At 43.5% G+C, this 26543-nt stretch overlaps 1 long non-coding RNA gene across 1 annotated transcript; it reads right to left on the bottom strand.

Moving 5' to 3' along the window:
• Positions 1–462: 462 nt before the first annotated feature.
• Positions 463–15026, bottom strand: LOC130680169 (uncharacterized). Its single transcript, XR_008993225.1, has 3 exons — positions 14887–15026; positions 13946–14051; positions 463–1236 (listed from the first exon to the last, which is right to left on the bottom strand). It is a non-coding gene; the product is annotated as an uncharacterized LOC130680169 (long non-coding RNA).
• Positions 15027–26543: the final 11517 nt, after the last annotated feature.

The following is a 26543-nucleotide window of genomic DNA, read 5'->3' on the forward strand; positions in this document are numbered from 1 at the left end:
CAAAGGCCCATGATTCACGTTCAGGAGTGAAATTTTCTCTCTGCCTTCCTGCCTTGGGTATGACATGCTCTCTGGAGAAACACACATACACATGGTTACCCTTGAATGACAGCTTGCTGAGCCCCATACCTTCATCATCTCCCGTAAGCCTCACAGGGTAAGAGGCAGGCCAGTGTCCCCCATTGCCGCTGTGGGCCCAGATGTCTGCTGCAGCCAAGCGGTAAGGGGGCCAAGTGGAGGGGTGCTCAGGGGCATCTTCCCAGCACGGTGGTAGACAGGGGTCTCTGCAGGTGGAGCACGTTTGCAGGCGCCCAGTGGGCTGGGCCGAGTCCCGCCCCTGGGAGGGATGCATCCCTCATGGGCCACAGGGTGCAGGATGAGGGAGCCCAGGGGAGTGGGGGCACGGGTGAAAGGGTATCTCACCGCGACCCTCCTTATCCAGAATGACTCAGGAGACACGGGCCCACGCAAGAGACTTTATTATCTGAAGGAGAGAGAGGCTGCCCCAGAGGGGGTGGGGAGAGTGAGAGAGGAGAGAGTGAGAGAGAGAGAGAGAGGGCGTGAGGGCAGGGAGAGCAGGGGGACAGAGAAACAGAGACAAAGAGAGAGACAGCAGCAGAGAGACCGAGAGAGAGGCAGAGAGAGACAGAGAGAGAGAGGGAGAGAGAGAGCAGAGAGAGGGAGAGAGAGCAGGGGGACAGAGAGACAAAGACAAAGAGAGGGCAGCAGAGAGACAGACAGAGGGACAGAGACAGAGAGAGCAGCAAGACAGACACACAGAGACAGAGAGAGGCAGAGAGAGCGCAACAGAAAGACAGACAGACAGAGAGAGAGAGGGCAGCAGCGTGGTGCCTTTTATTGTGGATCCGCTTGGCCTGTTGCCTTCGGGGAGGGTCGGGATGTTTAGCGATAAGGCGGGGTAAGCCCAGCAAGCCCCAGGCAAGCCCAGGCATAATTCGCACTGGCTTCTGTGCTTGGGACCATGGGGCAAATGGAGGATAAATTACTGTATTCTTACATTCGTCCCTTTTCTGTTTTATAAGTGGTAGAGGATTTGGGAAGGGGTGAAGGTTAGTCTTCAGAACTGCTTCCTGCTGATTAGGGGTGATGAAGTTTATTTTTGTATTGATGGGGGTGGTCCTCAGATGAATCCTTGGTCTGCAGTGGCGATGGCGTGTTCCAGGTTCAGTAAGGATGATCGTCTTTGGAGAAAGGTTGGTAATCCTGTAATATAAGCTGGTTAAAGGTTTGGTTAGAAATTTTTTGTATATGGGCTGATTGCTATGTTTACATAGGATGGCTGAATTATAGCATTGATGGGGACCTATGTGTAGGCAGCAAAGCAACCTGTAGGGCAAAGGGAATCTTTGATGGTGTAATCTTTTGGACAGTCTGAAAGAGAAGAAGGGGCTGGTGTTGGGAAGATAGGTCTGGTGAGAGAGTAAGTGTTGAGACCAGGGTTAACAATCCTGAGGCATGAAGCATGGTGGTTCTAAGGGAGGTCTTAGGACTCTGTGCTGGCAGAAACTTCTTCAGTGATGAGTGGAAGTGGAGATGAGCAGCACAAAATGCAGAGAGTAAGAGGTCCCATCAGGGTGGAGGAGTAGGAACCCATGGGAGATTTGGTGGGAGGGGAATAAGGGGAGAGAAACAGCTTAAGGTGGGAGTTGTGTATCCAATGGGGAAGACCCTGGAGTTTAACTGCAGTTGGCATGGAAAGGATTACTGTGTATGGTCCTTGCCATTTGGGAGTTAGGGATGGTGTTGCTTGGTGTTTGGAATGGGGATGGTTTGGAAAAGTTTTTTCCTGTCTATGGTAATGGCCTTGTAGCGCGGGGAGAGCTGAACTCCCAGGTATGTGACCTGAGTGGCAGACAGCTGAACTTTGGAGGGTGAGACCTGATAGCTGTGTTCTGAGAGAAAGTTTAAAAGGAAAATAATATCCTGTTGAGAGGTTTGTAGGGAGGGACTGCACGGGAGGAGATCATCTACATATTGAAGGAGGGTGGAGCTCGAGAGTAAGGGATTTGGGGTCTTGTGCTAGAGCCTGTCCAAAAAGGTGGGGACTATCCCTAAAGCCTTGGGAAGGACTTGTTAAGTGTTCTCTGAATATTAAAAATTAACTTAACATAAGGAATTTCCTGCCTTGATTTCTCTCTGGGATACCGGCATCTTCGTCTGCGAGCATATCAAAAGGCTGCCTGCCCAGCTCCCAAGGTGGGCTGAGGTCTATTTGCTAAAGAATCCTGCCTTTTACCATGCTGTCTACAGCTGGGTCCGCTTGCTAAGTTAGTTGCTCAGTTTGCAAAATTACCTCCTCAGATGTGAAGAAGGAAAGACAGCACATAGGCCTGGGCTTTTTAGTATGCTAAAGTGAATCTTACACACGATTACAAATGATTAGCATAATAAAACATGTTCTACTCTTCTTTATCTGGGGAACATTAGCTGATCTCACTGAAGAATGTTCAACAGTTTTAGTAGGGGTGGGGATTTCCTAGCATGTAGTTACATTGCTCTGACTGCAAGTATCCTGCCTTGCTTTCTCCAGAGGCTCTCACCTTATTCTGCCTAAGCTTATGGTCTCTGTCTCATTCCCCCTCTACAGATGGAGACCCTAGCTGCTGTTAGGGAAAGGGGGCGACAACCGCTCTGGCTGCTTCATGCTGAGAGGGGGCGCAGTAAAGGGTGCAGCTAGGTCTCCATCACTGGTCAGTTGAGAGGGCCTCGGAAGGCTGGTGTTTCTATTCTGGATTTTATTTATATTACTTATTTGCAGTTTTGTGGCTTCTAGGCAAGATAGAACAAATTGTTATTCGGTTAAGTAGCAACATCTGAAGTTGGATTTTCCATTCTGGAAGGACAAACTTGAGATTAAGAATGCATGGCTGAATGTGAGAACTAGAAATATGAAGAGTCTAATTGAGAATCATAGCCAGGTATCATGGGGAAACTAGAAGTCTGGATTGAGTTTAAATCTCAATGACTAGAGGGGCGAAAGATGGCGGCGTGAGTAGAGCAGCGGAAATCTCCTCCCAAAACAACATATACCTATGAAAATATAACAAAGACAACCCTTCCTAGAATAAAGACCAGAGGACACAGGACAATATCCAGACCACATCCGCACCTGAGAGAACCCAGCGCCTCACGAAGGGGGTAAGATACAAGCCCCGGCCCCGCGGGAGCCGAGCGCCCCTCCCCCCAGCTCCCGGCGGGAGAAGAGCAGGCAGAGCGGGAGGGAGACGGAGCCCAGGACTGCCGAGCACCCAGCCCAGCCATCCGGGCCAGAGTGCAGGGCGCTCGATACTAGGAAAACAGGGCAGCAAGAACAGTGAGCAGGCACTGGAGGCTGGGCGACAGAGGACATAAGAAAAGTGCGCGACCATTTTTTTTTTTTTGCTTTTTTGCTGTTTTGTTTTGGCGAGCGCTTTTTGGAAGTCTTAAAGGGATAGGGACCCCAATACTAGGGAAACAGGGCAGCAAGACCGGTGAGCAGAGGCCTGAGGCTGGCACCGGAGAATAAAGAAAAACGAACGACCACCTTTTTTTTTTTTATATTAAAAAAAATTTTTTTTTCTCTTTTTTTTTCTTTGGTGGTCGTTGTTTTGTTTTGGCGGGTGCTTTTTGGAAGTCTTAAAGGGGCAGGGCGGGTCACTTAATCCAGAGGTAGGGAATCCGGGATCTCTGGGCACCCTAACCCCTGGGCTGCAGGGAGCAGGGAGGCCCCTTACGGAGATAAATAGCCTCCCAGCAGCTCCTGCTCCAATGCGACTCCACCATTTTGGAGTAGCTGCCCGAGCCAGGCCACGCCCACAGCAACAGCGGAGATTAACTCCATAGCAGCCGGGCAGGAAGCAGAAGCCCTGTCTGCGCGCAGCTGCCCAGCACAAGCCACTAGAGGTCGCTGTTCTCCCAGGAGAGGAGGGCCACAAACCAACAAGAAAGGAAGTCCTTCCAGCCGTCACTCGTCCCAGTTCTGCAGACTATTCCTATCACCATGAAAAGGCAAAGCTACAGGCAGACAAAGATCACAGAGACAACACCAGAGAAGGAGACAGACCTAACCAGTCTTCCTGACAAAGAATTCAAAATAAGAATCATAAACATGCTGACAGAGATGCAGAGAAATACGCAAGAGAGATGGGATGAAGTCCGGAAGGAGATCACAGATGCCAGAAAGGAGATCGCAGAAATGAAACAAACTCTGGAAGGGTTTATAAGCAGAATGGATAGAATGCAAGAGGCCATTGATGGAATTGAAATCAGAGAACAGGAACGCATAGAAGCTGACATAGAGAGAGACAAAAGGATCTCCAGGAATGAAACAATATTAAGAGAACTGTGTGACCAATCCAAAAGGAACAATATCCGTATTATAGGGGTCCCAGAAGAAGAAGAGAGAGGAAAAGAGATGGAAAGTATCTTAGAAGAAATAATTGCTGAAAACTTCCCCACACTGGGGGAGGAAGTAATCGAACAGACCACGGAAATACACAGAACCCCCAACAGAAAGGATCCAAGAAGGGCAACACCAAGACACATAATAATTAAAATGGCAAAGATTAAGGACAAGGAAAGAGTGTTAAAGGCAGCTAGAGAGAAAAAGGTCACCTAAAAAGGGAAACCCATCAGGCTAACGTCAGATTTCTCAACAGAAACCCTACAGGCCAGAAGAGAATGGCATGATATATTTAATACAATGAAACAGAAGGGCCTTGAACCAAGGATACTGTATCCAGCATGACTATCATTCAAATATGACAGTGGGATTAAACAATTCCCAGACAAACAAAAGCTGAGGGAATTTGCTTTCCACAAACCACCTCTACAGAACATCTTACAGGGACTGCTCTAGATGGGAGCACTCCTAGAAAGAGCACAGCACAAAACACCCAACATATGAAGAATCGAGGAGGAGGAACAAGAAGGGAGAGAAGAAAAGAATCTCCAGACAGTGTATATAACAGCTCAATAAGCGAGCTAAGTTAGGCAGTAAGATACTAAAGAGGCTAACCTTGAACCTTTGGTAACCACGAATTTAAAGCCTGCAATGGCAATAAGTACATATCTTTCAATAGTCACCCTAAATGTTAATGGGTTGAATGCACCAATCAAAAGACACAGAGTAATAGAATGGATAAAAAAGCAAGACCCATCTATATGCTGCTTACAAGAAACTCACCTCAAACCCAAAGACATGTACAGACTAAAAGTCAAGGGATGGAAAAACATACTTCAAGCAAACAACAGTGAGAAGAAAGCAGGGGTTGCAGTACTAATATCAGACAAAATAGACTTCAAAACAAAGAAAGTAACAAGAGATAAAGAAGGACACTACATAATGATAAAGGGCTCAGTCAAACAAGAGGATATAACCATGCTAAATATATATGCACCCAACACAGGAGCATCAGCATATGTGAAACAAATACTAACAGAACTAAAGGGGGATATAGACTGCAATGCATTCATTCTAGGAGACTTCAACACACCACTCACCCCAAAGGAGAGATCCACTGGGCAGAAAATAAGTAAGGACACGGAAGCACTGAACAACACAGTAGAGCAGATGGACCTAATAGACATCTATAGAACTCTACATCCAAAAGCAGCGGGATACACATTCTTCTCAAGTGCACATGGAACATTCTCCAGAATAGACCACATACTAGGCCACAAAAAGAGCCTCAGAAAATTCCAAAAGATTGAAATCCTACCAACCAACTTTTCAGACCACAAAGGCATAAAACTAGAAATAAACTGTACAAAGAAAGCAAAGAGGCTCACAAACACATGGAGGCTTAACAACACGCTCCTAAATAATCAATGGATCAATGACCAAATCAAAATGGAGATCCAGCAATATATGGAAACAAATGACAACAACAACACTAAGCCCCAACTTCTGTGGGACGCAGCAAAAGCAGTCTTAAGAGGAAAGTATATAGCAATCCAAGCATATTTAAAAAAGGAAGAGCAATCCCAAATGAATGGTCTAATGTCATAATTATCGAAATTGGAAAAAGAAGAACAGATGAGGCCTAAGGTCAGCAGAAGGAGGGACATAATAAAGATCAGAGAAGAAATAAATAAAATTGAGAAGAATAAAACAATAGCAAAAATCAATGAAAACAAGAGCTGGTTCTTCGAGAAAATAAACAAAATAGATAAGCCTCTAGCCAGACTTATTAAGAAGAAAAGAGAGTCAACACAAATCAACAGTATCAGAAACGAGAAAGGAAAAATCACGACGGACCCCACGGAAATGCAAAGAATTATTGGAGAATACTATGAAAACCTATATGCTAACAAGCTGGGAAACCTAGGAGAAATGGACAACTTCCTAGGAAAATATAACCTTCCAAGATTGACCCAGGAAGAAACAGAAAATCTAAACAGACCAATTACAAGCAACGAAATTGAAGCGGTAATCAAAAAACTACCAAAGAACAAAACCCCCGGGCCAGATGGATTTACCTCGGAATTTTATCAGACATACAGGGAAGACATAATACCCATTCTCCTTAGAGTTTTCCAAAAAATAGAGGAGGAGGGGATACTCCCAAACTGATTCTATGAAGCTAACATCACCCTAATACCAAAACCAGGCAAGGACCCCACCAAAAAAGAAAACTACAGACCAATATCCCTGATGAACGTAGATGCAAAAATACTCAACAAAATATTAGCAAACCGAATTCAAAAATACATCAAAAGGATCATACACCATGACCAAGTGGGATTCATCCCAGGGATGCAAGGATGGTACAACATTCGAAAGTCCATCAACATCATCCACCACATCAACAAAAAGAAAGACAAAAACCACATGATCATCTCCATAGATGCTGACAAAGCATTTGACAAAGTTCAACATCCATTCATGTTAAAAACTCTCAGCAAAATGGGAATAGAGGGCAAGTACCTCAACATAATAAAGGCCATCTATGATAAACCCACAGCCAACATTATATTGAACAGCGAGAAGCTGAAAGCATTTCCTCTGAGATCGGGAACTAGACAGGGATGCCCACTCTCTCCACTGTTATTTAACATAGTACTGGAGGTCCTAGCCACGGCAATCAGACAAAATAAAGAAATACAAGGAATCCAGATTGGTAAAGAAGAAGTTAAACTGTCACTATTTGTAGATGACATGATACTGTACATAAAAAACCCTAAAGACTCCACCCCAAAACTACTAGAACTGATATCGGAATACAGCAAAGTTGCAGGATACAAAATCAACACACAGAAATCTGTGGCTTTCCTGTATACTAACAATGAACCAACAGAAAGAGAAATCAGGAAAACAACTCCATTCACAATTGCATCAAAAAAAATAAAATACCTAGGAATAAACCTAACCAAAGAAGTGAAAGACTTATACTCTGAAAACTACAAGTCACTCTTAAGAGAAATTAAAGGGGACACTAACAGATGGAAACTCATCCCATGCTCGTGGCTAGGAAGAATTAATATCGTCAAAATGGCCATCCTGCCCAAAGCAATATACAGATTTGATGCAATCCCTATGAAACTACCAGCAACATTCTTCAATGAACTGGAACAAATAATTCAAAAATTCATTTGGAAACACAAAAGACCCCGAATAGCCAAAGCAATCCTGAGAAAGAAGAATAAAGTAGGGGGGATATCACTCCCCAACTTCAAGCTCTACTATAAAGCCATAGTAATCAAGACAATTTGGTACTGGCACAAGAGCAGAGCCACAGACCAATGGAACAGACTAGAGAATCCAGACATTAACCCAGACATATATGGTCAATTAATATTTGATAAAGGAGCCATGGACATACAATGGCGAAATGACAGTCTCTTCAACAGGTGGTGCTGGGAAAATTGGACAGCTACATGTAGGAGAATGAAACTGGACCATTGTCTAACCCCATATACAAAAGTAAACTCAAAATGGATCAAAGACCTGAATGTAAGCCATGAAACCATTAAACTCTTGGAAGAAAACATAGGCAAAAACCTCTTAGACATAAACATGAGTGACCTCTTCTTGAACATATCTCCCCGGGCAAGGAAAACAACAGCAAAAATGAGTAAGTGGGACTATATTAAGCTGAAAAGCTTCTGTACAGCAAAAGACACCATCAATAGAACAAGAAGGATCCCTACAGTATGGGAGAATATATTTGAAAATGACACATCTGATAAAAGGCTTGACGTCCAGAATATATAAGGAGCTCACACGCCTCAACAAACAAAAAACAAATAACCCAATTAAAAAATGGGCAGAGGAACTGAACAGACAGTTCTCCAAAAAAGAAATACAGATGGCCAACAGACACATGAAAAGATGCTCCACATCGCTAATTATCAGAGAAATGCAAATTAAAACTACAATGAGGTATCACCTCACACCAGTAAGGATGGCTGCCATCCAAAAGACAAACAACAACAAATGTTGGCGAGGCTGTGGAGAAAGGGGAACCCTCCTACACTGCTGGTGGGAATTTAAGTTAGTTCAACCATTGTGGAAAGCAGTATGGAGGTACATCAAAATGCTCAAAACAGACTTACCATTTGACCCAGGAATTCCACTCCTAGGAATTTACCCTAAGAACGCAGCAATCAAGTTTGGGAAAGACAGATGCACCCCTATGTTTATTGCAGCACTATTTACAATAGCCAAGAATTGGAAGCAACCTAAATGTCCATCAATAGATGAATGGATAAAGAAGATGTGGTACATATACACAATGGAATACTACTCAGCCATAAGAAAAGGGCAAATCCAATCATTTGCAGCAACATGGATGGAGCTGGAGGGCATTATGCTCAGTGAAACAAGCCAAGCAGAGAAAGAGAAATACCAAATGATTTCACTTATCTGTGGAATATAAGAACAAAGGAAAAACTGAAGGAACAAAACAGCAGCAGAATCACAGAACTCAAGAATGGACTAATAGGTACCAAAGGGAAAGGGACTGGGGAGGATGGGTGGGTAGGGAGGGATAAGGGGGGGAGAAGTAGGGAGGTATTAAGATTAACATGCATGGGGGGGTAGGAGAAAAGGGAGGGCTGTACAACAGAGAGAAGGCAAGTAGTGATTCTACAACATTTTGCTATGCTGATGGACAGTGACTGTAAAGGGGTTTATAGGGGAGACCTGGTATAGGGGAGAGCCTAGTAAACATAATATTTGTCATGTAAGTGTAGATTAGTGATACCAAAAACAAAGAAAAAAAAAAAAAGGGCAGTTCCTGTGTGGTAACCTCCAACGAGTTCTACACAAGGGTATAAAGGGCATATAAAAGTGTAGGCAAAGGGTCTGTTTGTGTTTATACAGAGGATCAAAGCCTAATTGGGCTACCCCGAAAATGAACTAAGATACGATATGAAAAAGAACTTCCAACATCAGCACTCTCTGGAAGACTCATGCCAGAAGATGATCATCAAAAAACCCCAACAAAGATCCACGCACTGCTACAGCTGTAGATGCACTCATCCCACCAGTTCCTGGACTTGCCATGGGAATGAGGAAGGAGATATCTAAGCTGGCCTGTGCATACAGTAAAACAACAAATTTGACTGGATCTATACTGTTGGAACTCAACCAAGAATTTGGGGAAGTGCAAATTGTAGCGCTCTAAAGTCTTACAACTACAGACTATTTACTGTTAAAAGAACATATGGCATGTGAACAGTCCCCAGGAATGGGCTGTTTTAATTTGTCTGATTTCTCTCAGACTGTTCAAGTTCAGTTGGACAATATCCACCATGTCATAGATAAGTTTTCACAAATGCCTAAGGTGCCTAACTGGTTTACTTGGTTTCACTGGAGATGGCTGGTAATTACAGATATGCTTTGGTTATGTAACTATACTCCTATTATGTTAATGTGTGTGCGCAATTTAAGTAGTAGCTTAAAACCTATTCATGCTGAAGTACTCTACAAGAAGATATGCCAAAGAAATAATCAATCTTCCCATGTTCTCTTCCGCCTGCTACTTCTATAGCTTTTCTTCTTCCTTCCTAATTACAACCCTTAAATAGAATTCGTGCCTCGTATCAAATTTACCGAGTATCATGATTCTTCCAAGTGGTAAAGATACCTCAAGACAAATGCTGGGCATAGAAGCCACAGGGCATAAATATGCAAAGAAGTAAAAAGCTAACCTTTTCAAACAATAAGGCTTCCCTCTCACTTACCAACTTCACATTTCCCTGTATGGCCCCGGAAGATGACTGGTTAGCCAGAGACGGGTAAGATTCCTCAAGGGAGGAACAACCTAAGACAGGCACAGTCGCAGGGGGGCCATCAGGTGAGAAATTGGGGATCAACAGAGGTGAGGCTTAGAACCTCACCCCCCCTGTTCTGAGAGAAATCTTCTGCATACGTGGATGTTTTATTGCCCTGGTCTAGCTTGGATTAACACATAGTCTACAGGCACACACCTGATCATCTACATTTGCTCTCTTACAACACTAAACTATGTTTTCTACCTTTATCTTGTATCTACCTACCACTTCAGCATTTTATTAAAAATAATAATAATAAAGAGAGAAATGTGGTATCCACATATAAATCAAGTATAAAAACCAAATGAGTATTCATATTTGAACTGACTGTTTAGAGTTCATAATGCATGAGCAAAACCGAAAGCTTCTGTGATGACTGCCCTTGTACTGTTCACTATGTAACTTATTCATTATTTAAGAATTTGTTCTCCATGTAAGAAATTGTTTGTTATGCCTCAGAAGATTGGAGACTGAAGAAAATTAGGCTTGGGGTGGATTAATGATTGTGCATTGAGCATTGACTCCCCTATACAGAATTTTATTGTCGTTAACAACCATTTGATCAATAAATATGAGAGATGCCCTCACCAAAAAAAAAAAAAAAAAAAAAGGACAGACTTCCAATGGTAAAATAAATAAGTAACCAGGATGTAATGTATAGCATAAGGAATATAGTCAAGATATTATAACAGCTTGGTAGGGTGATAGCTGGAACCTCGAATTATGTATATAAATGTTCTACTACTGTGTTGTACACTTGAAACTAATGTAATGTAATACTGTGCGTCAACTACCCTTCAATAAAAAATAATTATTAAAAAAAAAAAATAATGACAGCCAAAAAAAAAAAAAATCTCAATGACTAGTATTAGGATTTAGTATAGATAAGACTGCATTATTGAAGCAATACTTTTCTCTAAAATCACCCTCATTTTTATTAGAAGTATCCAGATTAAGAAAATAATTAACAGTTGGCTTGATTGTTTGTATAAGTGCAGCAAGAACAATAATTGATTACATGGGATCTTTTAAATGTGCTTTGCTGGAACTTTTTGCAAGGAATTTCAGATTGAACTTTTAAGGGCTTCTTGAGGCCAGAAAGCCAAGCCAGACTTGCCATCAGCTTGTGCCTGCAGTACCTATAGATTTGGGTGAATTCCTCTCTTCTCTGAGGTTCCTGCACCTGCCAGGAAGTGACCTTCCTTACTCACCTGGTAAGGCTGCTGGGAACCCTGTAAGCAAGGTACTAGGCCAGTTCTTCTAAGGGGCTTTGTTGGCTTTATAAAGTCAATCTTAGTTCCTTAAAGCTGTCTGTTCATATCTGAGTTTACACACGTGTCTCTCAGGTATGACGTTCCAGTCAAAGCCATGGCAATATAACCAGTGTTTTTAATTGGTCCTCTTATAAGGAAAACAGATTCTTATTGAACTTGTGCAAATAAACACACTGCCATGAAATATAAAAATAGTCACTGAGAGTTTTTAAATTCTGGAGGGATCAGGTTGTTGGATTCTCCCAGAGGAGGACGCTGCCCTAAATCACTCACAGAAGGCGTCTCTTGATGCAACAAACAAGAGGAATTTATTCAGAGGCCAGCTAGCTGGGGTCCATGCGTTAGCCCGACGCAGCGGGTCTCAACATGGACCCCGAACACACAAAGCCAGAAGTTTTTATAGCATTTTCAAAGGGGCAGTATTTTCTACAGTCACAATACAGTGTTTTTCCATAGACACATAAATTTTCGGCTGACGCCACATCCTGGGGGTCTGGTTAGATAAAATCACTTTCGGAATGTTTAGGGTGGTTCTAGCAAGATAAGCTTAACTGATTGAGGTTAGCTAACTAAAGGTCACTACAATTAACACTGGCTGACTAACTTGTTTTTCAAAGTTCTAGTAATTTTTCTCCTTCTAGGTTAGAAAATGGTGTTTGAGCCTTTAAGATGGCTGTGCTTATGCTAACTTTTGATTCTTCAGGTTCTACAAGGTAGAGAGAAAGATGAAAGTTTCAATTCTGCTTATAAAGGCAGTCATTTACTAAACTGTTGTCAGCTTAAGAGAAAAAGCCTGAAACACTTTATCAACATTTGAAACAAAAAGCTACAAAATCATCTTCCTTAGTTTACTTAATCTTATGTAACTAATACCTGTTCTGCTGAAATCTATTTTACTAGTTCAGGAGTAATAAAACAGTGACTATAGATGACAAAAGACTTACAAATGGCAATGGTTAAAGATCTGAAGGAGAGCTTACTGTAAGACAGTTGTCATAAGGAAATTTGGATATTTCTGTAACACAAAACATTCAGTAACAAAGTTTAGCATCATTCCCTGTGACAGTGCCTTCTAGGTAATTAAGCAGGTAAATAAGCCAAATTAGCCAAATACTTTCTCCAATGAGAAAAAATTCCTTTGACATGTTCCAGGGGCCCTCTGGAAAATATCAGAGTGAACTAGAAGTAAAAAGCACCTTTTTGAATTTGATTCTGGGACGCTGTTAAAAGTTTTAAGGCACTTGCTTAAATAGTTACTCACATTAGACAAAGCTACACTTCACTTTAAGCATTTTTCTTTGAAAGATTTAACAGATAGCATCAACTTAAATGACTTCAGATAAACTTAGGCAGCTGATAACCATAACGACATGTCTATTCAGTTCAACTTAAATTAACATTAATGCTTAATATCTTCTATTAAATTTTTTGGAAGTTTTAGAATGCCCAATTTTTACAAGCGCTTGTCTTTAAATTAATTTTTATTAATACCATCCAGAGGTAGGAAAATATTTTTCATTTACACATTTAGACACAAACATACAGATTGAGATGTAATGATACAGTGAGAGGACAGACAGAGCTCCTGGCGTGAGCCAGGAGGGGACAAGAGAGCCCGTGGTGGTGCATTGTCTAGGAGTTTTATAGGCAGTTGAGAATGTTTGGGAACGTGAAAAAAGCTTAGGGGTGTGGACTTTAAGGCAAGTAGTAGTTGTTTAGGATTGCAGGGGAGACAGAGAGAGAGATTGGTTCGGAGGTAGGAGAAAGCCTGGCTATATGGGATCTCTTTCTATTTGCCTGTATGCTCACAGAAGTTGTATAAGTTGTGGAGAATTTTAGGATCTAAAGAGCCATTTGGAGGCCATTTAGACTGATTGTCTAAGGGATATTGTGGCCAGATTTCATTACAGTAGCGAACAGGTTTGAGGTCTGGAGTGAGGTTGAGGGGCTTTAGATTATTGAGTAAGCACCCTAGCAGTGAATCTGCAGGAATGGAGGGGCCAGATCCCATGGTGAGAATGAGACCGTTCAGAAGTCACTGAGGCATCCCTCAGCGATTGAGAAGGTCGCGGAGAAGACCAGGCACAGTTAGGGGGTCGTCACCACCTCTAACTGTGGGGTTGGAGGTGAAAACGCCGGGGAGGCTTGGTACCTGGTACCAGGAGTTTTTGAGTTGAGTAGATACGTAGAAAAAGGGAGACTGGGCCTCAGTGGATGAGGATTCTCACCACGGCGAGGCATAGAAGGGTCGACTATGGGGATCAACCGTGACTCTGAAAGTCGCGGTTGGGGGTGCCCCTGTCTCAGAGGAGCCCTTGGGGGTGCCGGACACTCAACGGTCACTTCCCAGGTTCTAAAGGGACATTTAAGTCGACAATGAAGGGGAGACTCACCAAATCGAAGGATGGTGTTGGGCGAGAAGATGAGCAACCAGGGAAGTGGACGGGGAGCCCGTGGAGGAGGATCGGGCAGTGAGGGTTCTCAAAGCAGCTCAGGTTCCTGGAGGAAGAGCAAAGTCAATGGGAGAACCTCATCTGAGTCACAGCACCTATGAAAGGGTATCTTGCCGTGACCCTCCTTAACCAGAATGACTCAGGAGACACGGGCCCACGCAAGAGACTTTATTATCTGAAGGAGAGAGTGGCTGCCCCGGGGGGGGGGGGGGTGGGGAGAGAGAGAGAGAGGGAGAGGAAGCAGGGAGAGCAGAAGGACAGAGAGGCAGCGACAGAGAGCAGCAGAGACACAGAGAGAGAGAGAGAGGGCAGCAGCGTGGTGACTTTTATTGTGGATCCACTCAGCCTGCTGCTTTGGGGGAGGGTCAGGATGTTTAGAGATAAGGCAGGGTAAACCCAGCAAGCCCCAGGCAAGCCCAGGCATAATTCTCACCGGCTTCTGTGCTTGGGACCATGGGGCAAATGGAGCATAAATTACTATATTCTTACAACGGGGGCAACCCAGGCAGGAGGGTAGGAACCAGCAGGGGGCAGGGAGGCAAGAGGCGGGAGGCAGGAAGGTGGGGAGGTGAGAGGCGGGGAGGCGGGGAGGTGGGAGGTAGGAGGCGGGAAGGTGGTGTGGGGAGGCGGGAAGGCAGGAAGGGCAGGCCCCGGTGCTCATCTGAGAGGAAGGATGCGAGGGCCAGGCTGCAGGCCCACATGAGGCGGCTGGCGGCCGGCACTCGCATGGCCGCGCCTGGCTTTCTCCAGGCAAGAGGCTCGGTTGGCCGGGACCGGAACGGGCTCCCGCCCACGCCCAACCCGCACCGCCCACCCTTGCAGCCTTCCCGCCCTCAGCGCCCGGTGGGCAGCCGCACGTGCTGATTGGGAGACGCACCTACCTTCAAAGGCCTGGGGTGGCTTCCAGCCTGTCGGTTCCACCCCGGCAGGGGTGCCTGGTCCGGGGTGCCGGGTGTGGCTGCAGGTGCCCGGAAACCGGAAACCTGCGCTGGGCTGGGACCTGCACGCAGCTCTCGGGGGCTGGCCGCTGGACACTGTGCATGCGTGGGGGAGGGGTTGTGCTTCCGTCGGACGCTCCCATTGGTCCCTTCTCTGCGGTTCCCACCCCTTGGGCACCTGGCCAATGAGGAGCTGGGGCCTGGGGGCTCACGTGATGGGAGAGCTGTGGGGGAGTGGCCTGGGAGGGGCCGCTGTGGCCCTGCCGCTGGTGTCCAAGGCGACCCCGTCCATGCTGGGGCAGTCCTATGGCTCTTCTCCTTGCTCCCTGCCCCGGCATGCGTGGAGAAGGCCCCTGGGCAGCCAGCCCCTGCTGGCGCCCCGCCCACCCTGAGCGTGGTCCTGGCCCCTCAGCGTTTTCCCTTGCGCTGGGGCCGCCTCCGCACGGAAGCCCGGACAGGGCTGCATCTGTTCGGGCCGGAGCGAAGGGTCCTGCCCTGCCTCCCTCGCTGGCCGTGGGCTGACGTCTCTGAGGGGAGAGCGGGTCCGTGAAGCGTGGCGCACGTGTGCACAGTCCTATTCGCACCCTCCGGGCAGCGAGGCGCGGCGTTCCCAGAGACAGGCTGTGTGACCCCACTTCCCTGAGTGTCTGAAGTTCATAGAGACAGAAAATGGCATGACTGGGGGTGCGAGAAAGGTGTGGTGTCCAGCGGGTATAGAGCTTCAGTCTGAAAGTGAAAGCTTCTAGGGGTCTGTGCACAATGGTGTACATGTAGTTAACACTACCGTATTGAACACTCAAAGATGAATATGACGGAACTTTTATGTTAGTAATATATAAAATAAAACAGTAAAACAACAAAAATAGGAAGAAAACACCTACCTTGACATTTGCATGTGCTGCCTTCATTCTTTGTGACAGGTTCACCAGCTCCTAGGTCACTTCTGACTATTCATTTTGTCCTTTGGCTCATAACCTTCTACAGCATTGTCAAAAGAATTGTATTTAATAATAAAAACGTGTTCTATCTGTGCTAACAGAGCACTTGAGGGAGTGGAATGGCAGCCTCAAAGTTAGATTCACATCGTAATCACCAGAACATGTAAAATATCTTTATTTGGCAAAAGGTGCAATTAACTTAAAAATCTTAAGAATTTTTGCTGTATTGTCACAGTGGGCTCTAAATGCAATCTTGTGTATTTCTATAAGAAAGAGACAGACGGAGTTTTGAGGCAGACACAGAAGATACAGAGAAGGGGGTGGGGCTTGAGACCACGTGGGCAGAGGTGGGAGTGAGGCGGCCACCAGCCTGGAACACTGATAACCACTGGCGGCTAGGAGACATGGGGAGCGGCGTCCCCACCAGAGCCTCTGGAGGCTGGATGGCCCTGCCACCCTCTGATTTTAGGCTTCTGGCCTCTGGAACCGTGATAGAATGCATTTCCATTAGGGCAACCTTAGGAAACAAATACAAGTAGTCCACTTGGCTCTTGAGGCAGTTGCACACTTGGAATGTGGCTAGTTAGAAGGCGAAACTGAGTTTTAATTTCATTTAATCTTAATGTAAACTTAAATAGCCCAGACCCTGGTGCTATCGAATTGAGGTCCTCTCTGCCCTTGAATGACCTCCACTCCCACACAGTAAGATTCCGGAACTCCTAACTCCTTGACAACTGTACCCGACTGGCCTCTGCCTTGCTCACACCCTGACACCTACATCTGGTCGCTCCAGCATTCTTAGCCCTGTTTCCACTGTGGCCCATCCTAGCCCATTGCTCTCAACCTTTTTCATTATGGTTCCTCTGGGGAGCCTTTTTAGACCTGCTTTCTTCCAAATTCCCTCCTCCCTTAACAAAATTTTAGAGCCACTGATATCCTGTTTATATGCTTTGGTCCTTTGGAGGACCATACACCATTGTAAATTCTAAGATTCTCCTCCTCCAAAAACAAATGAACCCCTCCAGTTTAAAAAAACCTTGTACATTTAAAAATTACCTTCTTCCTGGTGATATTGCCACCATTGAGACAGTATGTGCTAGCTGAGTGATTTTCAGCTGGGGATGATTTTATGCCCCAAAGGACACTTGGCAATGTATGGAGACATTTCTGTTTGTCACAACAGGAGATACTGCTGGCATCTAGTGAGTAGAGGTTAGGGATGCAGCAAGACATACTAAACAATGCACAGGACAGCTCCCACCACCGCACAAATAATTATATTTTATTTAACCCTATATGATTAAAAATACATACAGTGGGAAATTTTATATCCTTAAAAAATGAAATTCTGATACATAATAGAACATGGAGAAATGTTGAAAACCCTATGTTAAGTGACATAAGCCAGACACAAAAGGACAAATATTGTATGATTCCACTTTTGTGAACTATCTACAACAGTCAAATTTATGGATACGGACAGCAAAATGGTGATCGTCAGGGGCTGGGGGAAGCAAGAATCACAAGGTGTTGCTTCATGGGTAGAGATTTTGAAATAACCATCCTAAAGATGCTCACTGACCTGGGGAAGAGAATTGATGATCTCAGTGAGATCTTTGAGAAAAAAAAATTGAAAAAGAGCCATTAAGAGCTGAAGAATACAGTAACTGAAATGAAAAATACAATGGAGGGAATGAAGGGTAGAAGGCTGGAAACAGAGAATCAGTGAGATGGAAATTAGAGAACAGGAAAACAACGAGTCTCATGACAGAGAGAAAAAAGAATTTCTAAAAATGCAAATACGATAAAGAGCTGTGTGACAACTCAAAATGAAACAATGTTCGCATAATAGGGGTACCAGAAAGAGAAGAGAGAGACAAAAGAGTGGAAAGTCTCTTTGGAGAAACAATAGCTGAAAACTTCCCCAACCTGGAGACAGAAATAGGCATCCAGGTCCTAGAAGTACAGAAAGCCCCTAACAAAAGGAACCCCAGGAAGACAGCACCAAAGGCATGCAATAATTAAGTGGCAAAGATGAAAGATAAAAAGCGAATCTTAACAGTGCAAGAGAAAGGCAGACAGTTACCTGTAAGGAAAACTCCATCAAGCTCTCAGCAGATTCCTCAGAAGAAGCGTTACAGGCCAGAAGGGAGTGGTATGAAACATTGAATGTATTGGAAGGGAAGAACCAGGAATCCTCTACCGAACGAGCTTATCATTCAGAATTGAAAAAAGAGATTTAAAGTATCCCAGATAAGTTTGTAGATTTCAGATGTATAGATTACAGACCTGCCTCCATCAAATTATCACAAAAGCTCTCAGGTTTTTAAAAGTTTTTAAAAATTATGATGAATTTTACCCTTTTAACCATTTTTATGTGTACAATTTAATGGAATGAAGTACATTCACAGCGTCAGTGAGCATCTTTAGGATGGTTACTTCAAAATCTTTATCAAAAAGATTGGTGATCTCCATTTCATTCAGCCCTTTTCCGGTGTCTTATCCTGTAGTTTTGTTTGTACCACATTCCTCTGCCTCCTCATTTAGTCAGCATTTCTGTGTTTCTTCATTTGTATTAGATGGATCTGCTATGCTTCCTGGCCTGTAGAGTAACAGCTACAGGAAGCAGGCATCCTGTGGTGCCCAGAAGCTCAGGACCCTGCTCAGCAGAGCCTGGTTCTCCTTGCAATGGAGTAGTTGGTTGGCTGTGGACAGGGCCACCTTTGTGCTTGTCTGCTGGCCATGGTTGATCTCTGGTGAGGCTGGCAGCTCACCTCTGAGGACCCTGTTTGTATTATGCAGAGCTTCTGCTGGGACTATTGTGGGGAAGGCCTCCCGCTGTCTGCTGCAATGGTGGTGAACTCTGGGCCCACAGTGTGGGTGTGGCAGGAATGCAGGGGAATGCCATTGTGGGGATGAACTACTGGCAAGGGAGATGGAGCATTTGCAGCTGGCTCCCACAAACACCTCACCAGCTGGCCTGAGAGAGGGCCTGGAAAGCTGGGAAAGCCTCCCTCTGTCTGCTAGGCAGTAGTCTGACCACTGCTGCAGTGAGCAGGTGGGGTGGTGGTGGCTGGAAGATGGGCAGGGAGGCATGCCAAGGTCTGAGCCACCAGCAAAGGAGATGCAGTTTTGTAGCTGGCTCCTGTGGGAGCCCAGTCATTTGGGATGCTGGGTGGAGTATCATCTACCTGCTCTCTCTCCTCCAGACAAAGCTCGCTCCAACCCGCACCCCTCTGGCACACTTCCCACTGCTTGTAGATCTTTCAAACTGCTGCTTCTGTGCTGGGTCTCAGGAGGACTGAGGGAGGGTGCCTCCTGTCCTCCACAAGTAACTGGAGGCTCAGTTTCCCAGAGGCTCTGACTGTCCGTGGTGTCCAGCCCCATTAGTCACCAAAGCCAAATGTAATGTAATGTGGACTGCTGTTCCGAGAGCATATCTGCACAACAAGGTGAGCATGGTTCTTGATTGCTTATCCTCCTCCCTGCCCCATTCTGCTCCCTTCCACTTGTGGGCTATGATTGGTGAAGGGCTTGGGTCCTAGTCAGGGTTCTGCCATGTTACCCTTCTCTGTGTGGTCTTCTTCCCCAGGTGTAGATGGCCTGTTCTGCAGTCTGCAGGCCTTTTTCAGAGTTAGCTGTATTTTCTGTAGTTGCCTCCTTGGGGTGTATGTGGGAGGAGGTTTCACCTCACCTTCCTAATCTGGCATCTTTTCCACCACCTATCTCCTTTCAGGACTTTGAATGTATCATCTCACCCCCTCCTGACCTGTAAAGTTCTTGATGAAAAATTAGCTGATAGCCTTTTGTGGTTTCTCTTATATGTTGTTGGGAAAATGGGAGTTCCCATGGCCAGGATCCTTACCTAACCCTACACTACTTGATGAAGTTTTCAGATATTATATCTTCAAACAAATTTTCCACCCCTTTCCCTCTCTCCTCTCTTGGGACTCCTACAATGTGAGTGTTAGTATGATCTGATGTTGTTCCAAAGGTCCTTCAGCCTATCTTCATTTTTTAGTTTTTTTTTTTCCTTTTTTCCTTTGCACTTCTTTTCATTACTCTCTCTTTCCAATCACTGATCCTCTAATCTCCTGTTGTTTCCCTCTAATGTATTTTTCACTTTGTTGTATTCTTCAACTCTAATTTTTTTCATATTTTTATCTCATTGCTGAAATCCTCTCTTAGTCTATTCCCTCTTCTTTATATGTTTATAGCCATACCTTTGAGCTATCTATCTGGCAAATTGATAAACTTCTTGCCTTTTAGTTCTTTTTCTGAAGGTTTTTGTTGCTCTTTCATTTGGAGCAAGTTCCTCTGCTGTCTCTCTATCTTTATTACTTTCTGAAATTTTTTCCTATGAATGAAGTGAGAGGGTTTCCTATCCAAAGGAGTGGCTTTGTATAGGAGCATTCCCTGGTTAGAATGCATGTGCCTGGTGGCTTTTGCTGGCTGGAGCTTGGATGGGTATGGGCCAGGCGTCCCGGACTTTCTGGGTATTAGTCTGGTGGTCCCAGTGTGAGCCGCAGACACCAGAGCCAGACTCCAAGTGGGCACAGGCCAACAGTGTCCTTGCATGCACTACACTGATGCTGCCTTGGTGGGATTGTTGGACCTTAGGAGGGTGTTAGCTGCAGGTGTGCCAGGGTATGCTCTGCTGGGGCTGCCTCAGTGGGACTGGGGATTGTGGGCAGGCTTATTTGGGCATGGACAGGGAGGCTGCCTTGGTGGACATGTAGCACTGATGTTTTTGGGGGCCCAGGGCTTACTGAGTCACGTGCCTGCACCCTGCTTCCTTTTATATTATCAATGTAGGGGTTGCATAAACAGTGGGGCTGGTAAGCACTTTTGTTCCCACAGAGAGTTCCAGTACCTCCCCCACAGTCTGCTGGTGCTCTAGTTTAGTAAATCAGTGTCACTCACTCATTGTCTAGCTGACCTTTAAACCCCAGGTCAGGAAAATCTGTTTATGGAGTCCTCAGCGATATCCCTTCATATTTCAGGTTGCTGCATTAGGGTCAAAGCTACCACCATTATCATGTTTCTATTTCTCCTGCCATTTTTTATGTTGTCTCTCTACTCTTTTCTGTGCAGAAGTTGTTCATGCAGTTCTCAGTTCTTCTTCAGGAAGAATTTCTGTGTATTTTGATGTAAATTTGGTGTGTACATGGGAGGAGGTGGGTTTGGGCTTTTTCTACACTGTCATCTTGGGCCTCCTCACCTATTTCTAGCTTTTACATGCTTTTATTATGAAAGAGTTTTGGATTTCGTCAAATGTGTTTTCTGCATTGATGATATCACCATGTTAGTGTCTCCCTTGTTCTGTTAGTGTGATGTATACATTGATTTATTTTGTATGTTGAACCATCCTTGCAGTGCAGGAATAACTCTCAGTTGGGGATGGTGTACAGTTCTGTTTGTGTGTTGCTAAATTCTGTTTACTAGATTTTTGTTGAGGATTTTTCCATCAGTAGTCATCAAAGATATTAGCTGTAGTTTTCTTTTTATAGTGTGTTTGTTGGGTTTTGATATCAGTTTAGTGCTGGCTTGATGCAATGAGTTTAGAAGTATTCCATCCTCTTCAGTTTTTCTGCAAGTGTGAGAAAGATTGGTGTTATTTCTTTAAAATTGTTAGAATTCACCAACGAAGACATCTGATCTTGGGTCTTTTAAAATTTGTTGTTGGGAGTGTTTTGATTACTGATTGAATCTTACTAGTTACAGGTCTGTTCAGATCTTCAGTTTCTTCATGATTCAGTATTGGTATTTGTGACTCTATTATTTGTCCCTTTCATCAAGTTATCCAATTTGTTGGTGTATAATTGCTCATTAATAGTCATAATCTTTTTAATTTTTGTAAAATTAGTGACAATATCCTCTCTCCTCTTTTATTTATGATTTTATTTTAATCTTTTTTTCTCTTAGTCAGTTTAGCTAAAGGTTTGTCAATTGTTGAACTGTGCAAAGAGCCGTATCTTGGATTCACTGATTTTTCTCTATTGTTCTTCTGTTCTCTGTTTTGTTTATGTAGGCTTTAGCCTTTATTGTTCCTTCCTTCTGATAGGTTTGGGCTTAATTTGTTCTTTCTTCTCTAGTTCCTTAAGCTGTCTATTTACATTGCTGATTTAAGATTTGTCTTCTTTTTAAATGTAAGTGTTTACAGCTATAAAATTCCCTGCCTTCCATAGTTTGGTATTTTGTGTTTTAATTTTTATTTATCTCAGGGTATTTTCTAATTTTCCTTGTGATTTCTTCCTTATCCTATTTGTTGCTTAAGAGTGGGTTGTTTAATTTCCACACATTTGTGGATTTTTGTTTTCCATTTGCTATTGATTTCTAGTTTCATTATGTTTGATTAGAAATGGCAATCTCTATGACTTCAATCTTTTAACTTTATTTGGACTTAGTTTGTGGCCTAATAGATGTTCCATTTTGGAAGATGTTCCTTGTGCATTTGAAAAAAATGTGTTCTCTGGTATTTTTCTGTATATGTCAGTAGGTGCAATTGGTCCATGATGTTGGTCATGTCGTCTATTCCTTTTTAAATTTGTCTAATTGTTCTCTCCTTTTTGAAAGTAGGGTATTAAAGTTTCCAACTATTGTTGTAGAACTGTCTACTCTCCCTTCAAATTGTCAATTTTTGGTTCATATATTTCAGAGCTCTGATATTTGGAGCACATATGTTCAGAATAGTTATTTCTTCTTGGTGAATTGATCTTTTAAATCAAATATAATGCCTTCTTTGTCTCTTAACAGATCTTGACTTAAAGTCTATTTTGTCTGATATTAGTAGAGCCATACTTGCTCACTTTCCGTTAGACTTTGCATAGACTATCTTTTTCTATCTTTTCAATTTATGCCTGTCCTCAGATCTAGAGTGTTTTGTAGGCAGCAGGTAGTTGGAATAGTTTAAAAAAGATATACTCTGTCTACTTCTTTTAATTATGGATTTTAATATATTTACTTTCAATGAAATTAATTACACAGAAGGCCTTACTGTTGCCGTTCTGTGGCTTGCCTTCCATGTGTCTTATAGCTCCTTTTTATGGTCCTTGTTTCCTCCCTTACTATCTTCCTTTGTTTTAGTTGATTTTCAATAGTGACATGTCTTAATTTCCTTCTCTTTTTTTGTGTATTATATAGATATTTGGTGGTTTATATAGATATTTGGTGTATTATATAGGTATTTGGTGGATATTGTATGTAGTTTTGGTGGGAACTACATATCATACCCTAGCATTATTATATACTATTATGAATTGATAACTTTAGTTGCATAGAAGATGCCTGCCCCTTTAAACTCTCTCCATCACTTTATATTATTATTATTATTATTTTTTTAATAATTATTTTTTATTGAAGGGTAGTTGACACACAGTATTACATTACATGAGTTTCAAGTGTACAACACAGTGGTAGAACATTTATATACATAATTCTAGGTTCCAGCTATCACCCTACCAGGCTGTTACAATATCTTGACTATATTCCTTATGCTATACATTACATCCCGGTTACTAATTTATTTTACCATTGGAAGTCTGTCCTTTTTTTTTTTTTTTTTTTTTGTGAGGGCATCTCTCATATTTATTGATCAAATGGTTGTTAACGACAATAAAATTCTGTATAGGGGAGTCAATGCTCAATGCACAATCATTATTCCACCCCAAGCCTAATTTTTGTCAGTCTCCAATCTTCTGAGGCATAACAAACAAGTTTTTACATGTAGAACAAATTCTTACATAATGAATAAGTTACATAGTGAACAGTACAAGGGCAGTCATCACAGAAACTTTCGGTTTTGCTCATGCATTATGAACTATAAACAGTCAGTTCAAATATGAATACTCATTTGGTTTTTATACTTGATTTATATGTGGATACCACATTTCTCTCTTTATTATTATTATTTTTAATAAAATGCTGAAGTGGTAGGTAGATACAAGATAAAGGTAGAAAACATAGTTTAGTGTTGTAAGAGAGCAAATGTAGATGATCAGGTGTGTGCCTGTAGACTATGTGTTAATCCAAGCTAGACCAGGGCAATAAAACATCCACGTATGCAGAAGATTTCTCTCAGAACGGGGGGGTGAGGTTCTAAGCCTCACCTCTGTTGATCCCCAATTTCTCACCTGATGGCCCCCCTGCGACTGTGCCTGTCTTAGGTTGTTCCTCCCTTGAGGAATCTTACCCGTCTCTGGCTAACCAGTCATCTTCCGGGGCCATACAGGGAAATGTGAAGTTGGTAAGTGAGAGAGAAGCCTTATTGTTTGAAAAAGTTAGCTTTTTACTTCTTTGCATATTTATGCCCTGTGGCTTCTATGCCCAGCATTTGTCTTGAGGTCACTTTATATTATTGATGTCACAAATTGCTTATATATGACCTTAGGTGTCATAATAAGTAATTTGTATACTCTGTCCATAATGTCTTGCCCCAGATGTCTGCAGTCCCCTGCAACCTGACCTCTGAACTATGCCCTCCCACCTGTCAGCTTTCCTAGTCAGACAAAACAGGAATCAGTCCCTTAGGCAGCCTTCAAACAGGTGAGGAAATTGCAATCAAGTCCCATTCTTTTCCTTCTATCCAAAAAGAGGAACTGGGAATCAGTGGCTCCTTCCTGACTAGGTTGTGCCACACCTGGGTAGAATGGGGTGAGGGTGAGCAAAAGCACTATAAAATTTCCTACCATTTTGAATGTGATGTTTCTTGATTAGGCATTTGATTAGTTGTTACAGCTACTTAACTGGCTCCCCAAATTCCCACAAAGCTACTTTGGTGCTAATGTTTATTTAGAGTTTCCATGAGAGTATGAAGGCTTGGAGCATCCTCATCTGTCATCTTGTGGACACCCCATATTACTTCCTCATTGGTTGTTTTTAACTATAAGCAGATACACATATTTAAATTCATAAATTTGGTTCTTCAGAAAAGTTTAATGTGTCTGTTAAATGGTTCTTGATATTTTCTACAAGTGGAGATGCTCCAAGCCATTTCCTGAAGGAGACAGACTGCTGGGAACCTCAAGGGTTTTGTTCTCCACCTGCAGGCAGTATTTCTGAGATCATAGAGACAATTAGAAGTGTTCATTTCAACACTAAGTGCCCCCACAGGGCCCCTAAGGCCAGCAGGACCACAGAGACGGCGAATCTCTAGACACCCATCAGTCAGCTCGTTCGCCCCTGTTGCACTGGGTTTTGCTCAAAACAAGACCATTCATGTAGAACTTTATTGTCCTTAGTTAATGAAGACGCCCCATATTTTGGCCTCTTTTGGGGTCCATTTTCTGGGGGTTGATTTTCTGACCCACCAAGCCGTTTCTGAATTTATGTGAAGATGGGAAGTTTCCCTTCCTCACGGCAGCAGCATCTGGAAGGGCTGTTTCTCTCTTGTAGGTTCAAAAGGCAATGTTCCTAGGACAGCTGTGCCACCATGCAGCCTGGTCACCTTGGTTTTTCAGTAACTTCTTTTTTTGTGGTTTCCAATAAGTAAATATTAATATAGTGTCAATGGAAAAACATTTTAAGACACACAATTATAAAGACTAACATGTGAGAGCCCTACTTAACTATCATACCTATTTTCACCTCTCTTCTCAGAGGCAACAAATCTATATGTATCTTTCCAAAGTTTTTCTATTAAAAATACATAGGCATGATACATTTTTAATATTTTATTCTGGTGAATCTTTTAAAAATAAGTTTTTGATTTTGGGATAATTTTAGATATAAGAAAAGTAGCAGATGTAATACTGAGAATTTCTGTGGATCCTTTGCTGGCTTGTTCCTGACCTGTCTCCTTGGGTGCAGCACTAAGGGGCTTGGTTACTGTTCTCTAAAGTCCCTCCCACTTGTTTAGATGATTTCTCTGGAAGCTGGGACAAACTCAAGCAGCTAACAGTAAACAGAATTAATTAGTGTCTGGGGGCAGAGCTCCCAATGGACAAGTGCCACGGGAGCCCCCAGAGCAGCTCTGTGACTGCAGGCATCAATCTCATTGGGTGTCCCCATGCCTGATGCTTCATTTCCTGGAGAGTCACAGCCCCACTGCGGTGTGGAATCCATTGGCTGGGCCGTGTTTTCTCTCCATGAGTATCATGACAACCATCGGGGCAGATTTTTCAAAACAATAAAAAATAAAATAGGGCTGGTTATCACATTCTGAAGACCACACTGACTGGGCATAAGCAGGTTTATGAACGGGAGGTTTTGCTGGGACAGTAGTCCAGTGCTTGCCCAGCGTGAAGTGAAGCTCATGTCCAGGTCAGTCCTTAAAAGGGTTAATTGTACCCCCTTAGCAGTTTAGGAGGGTTTCATTTCCTCAGACCTGGAAATCTGTAATTAGGAGATCCCAGACATACAATCTGAATAGGATCACCGGGTCTGGATGGAGGCAGTGAGGAGGTGCTTTGGGGCTGGAGGCCGGGCCTAGGGAGGGACAGGCTCTGGGGCTGAAGGAAAGGCCGCTGGGCCCTGTCATTCCGTTCTCACTCCACCTGCCTCCTCCAGCGTCTTCCCCAGCACCGAGTTCCTGTTGGTTCTCAGTTAAGGCGAGAGAGGGAAGCTGGGTTTTGGGTGGGGGGCCCTGGGTGCGGTAGAAGCTGAAGGGGATGGGAAGCCCGACTGGAAGGGACAGGAGGGGACATTGTGCCTGTAGTGGTTGTC

Source organism: Manis pentadactyla, chromosome 13 (genome assembly GCF_030020395.1).
Source record: "Manis pentadactyla isolate mManPen7 chromosome 13, mManPen7.hap1, whole genome shotgun sequence".
NCBI lineage: Eukaryota > Metazoa > Chordata > Mammalia > Pholidota > Manidae > Manis > Manis pentadactyla.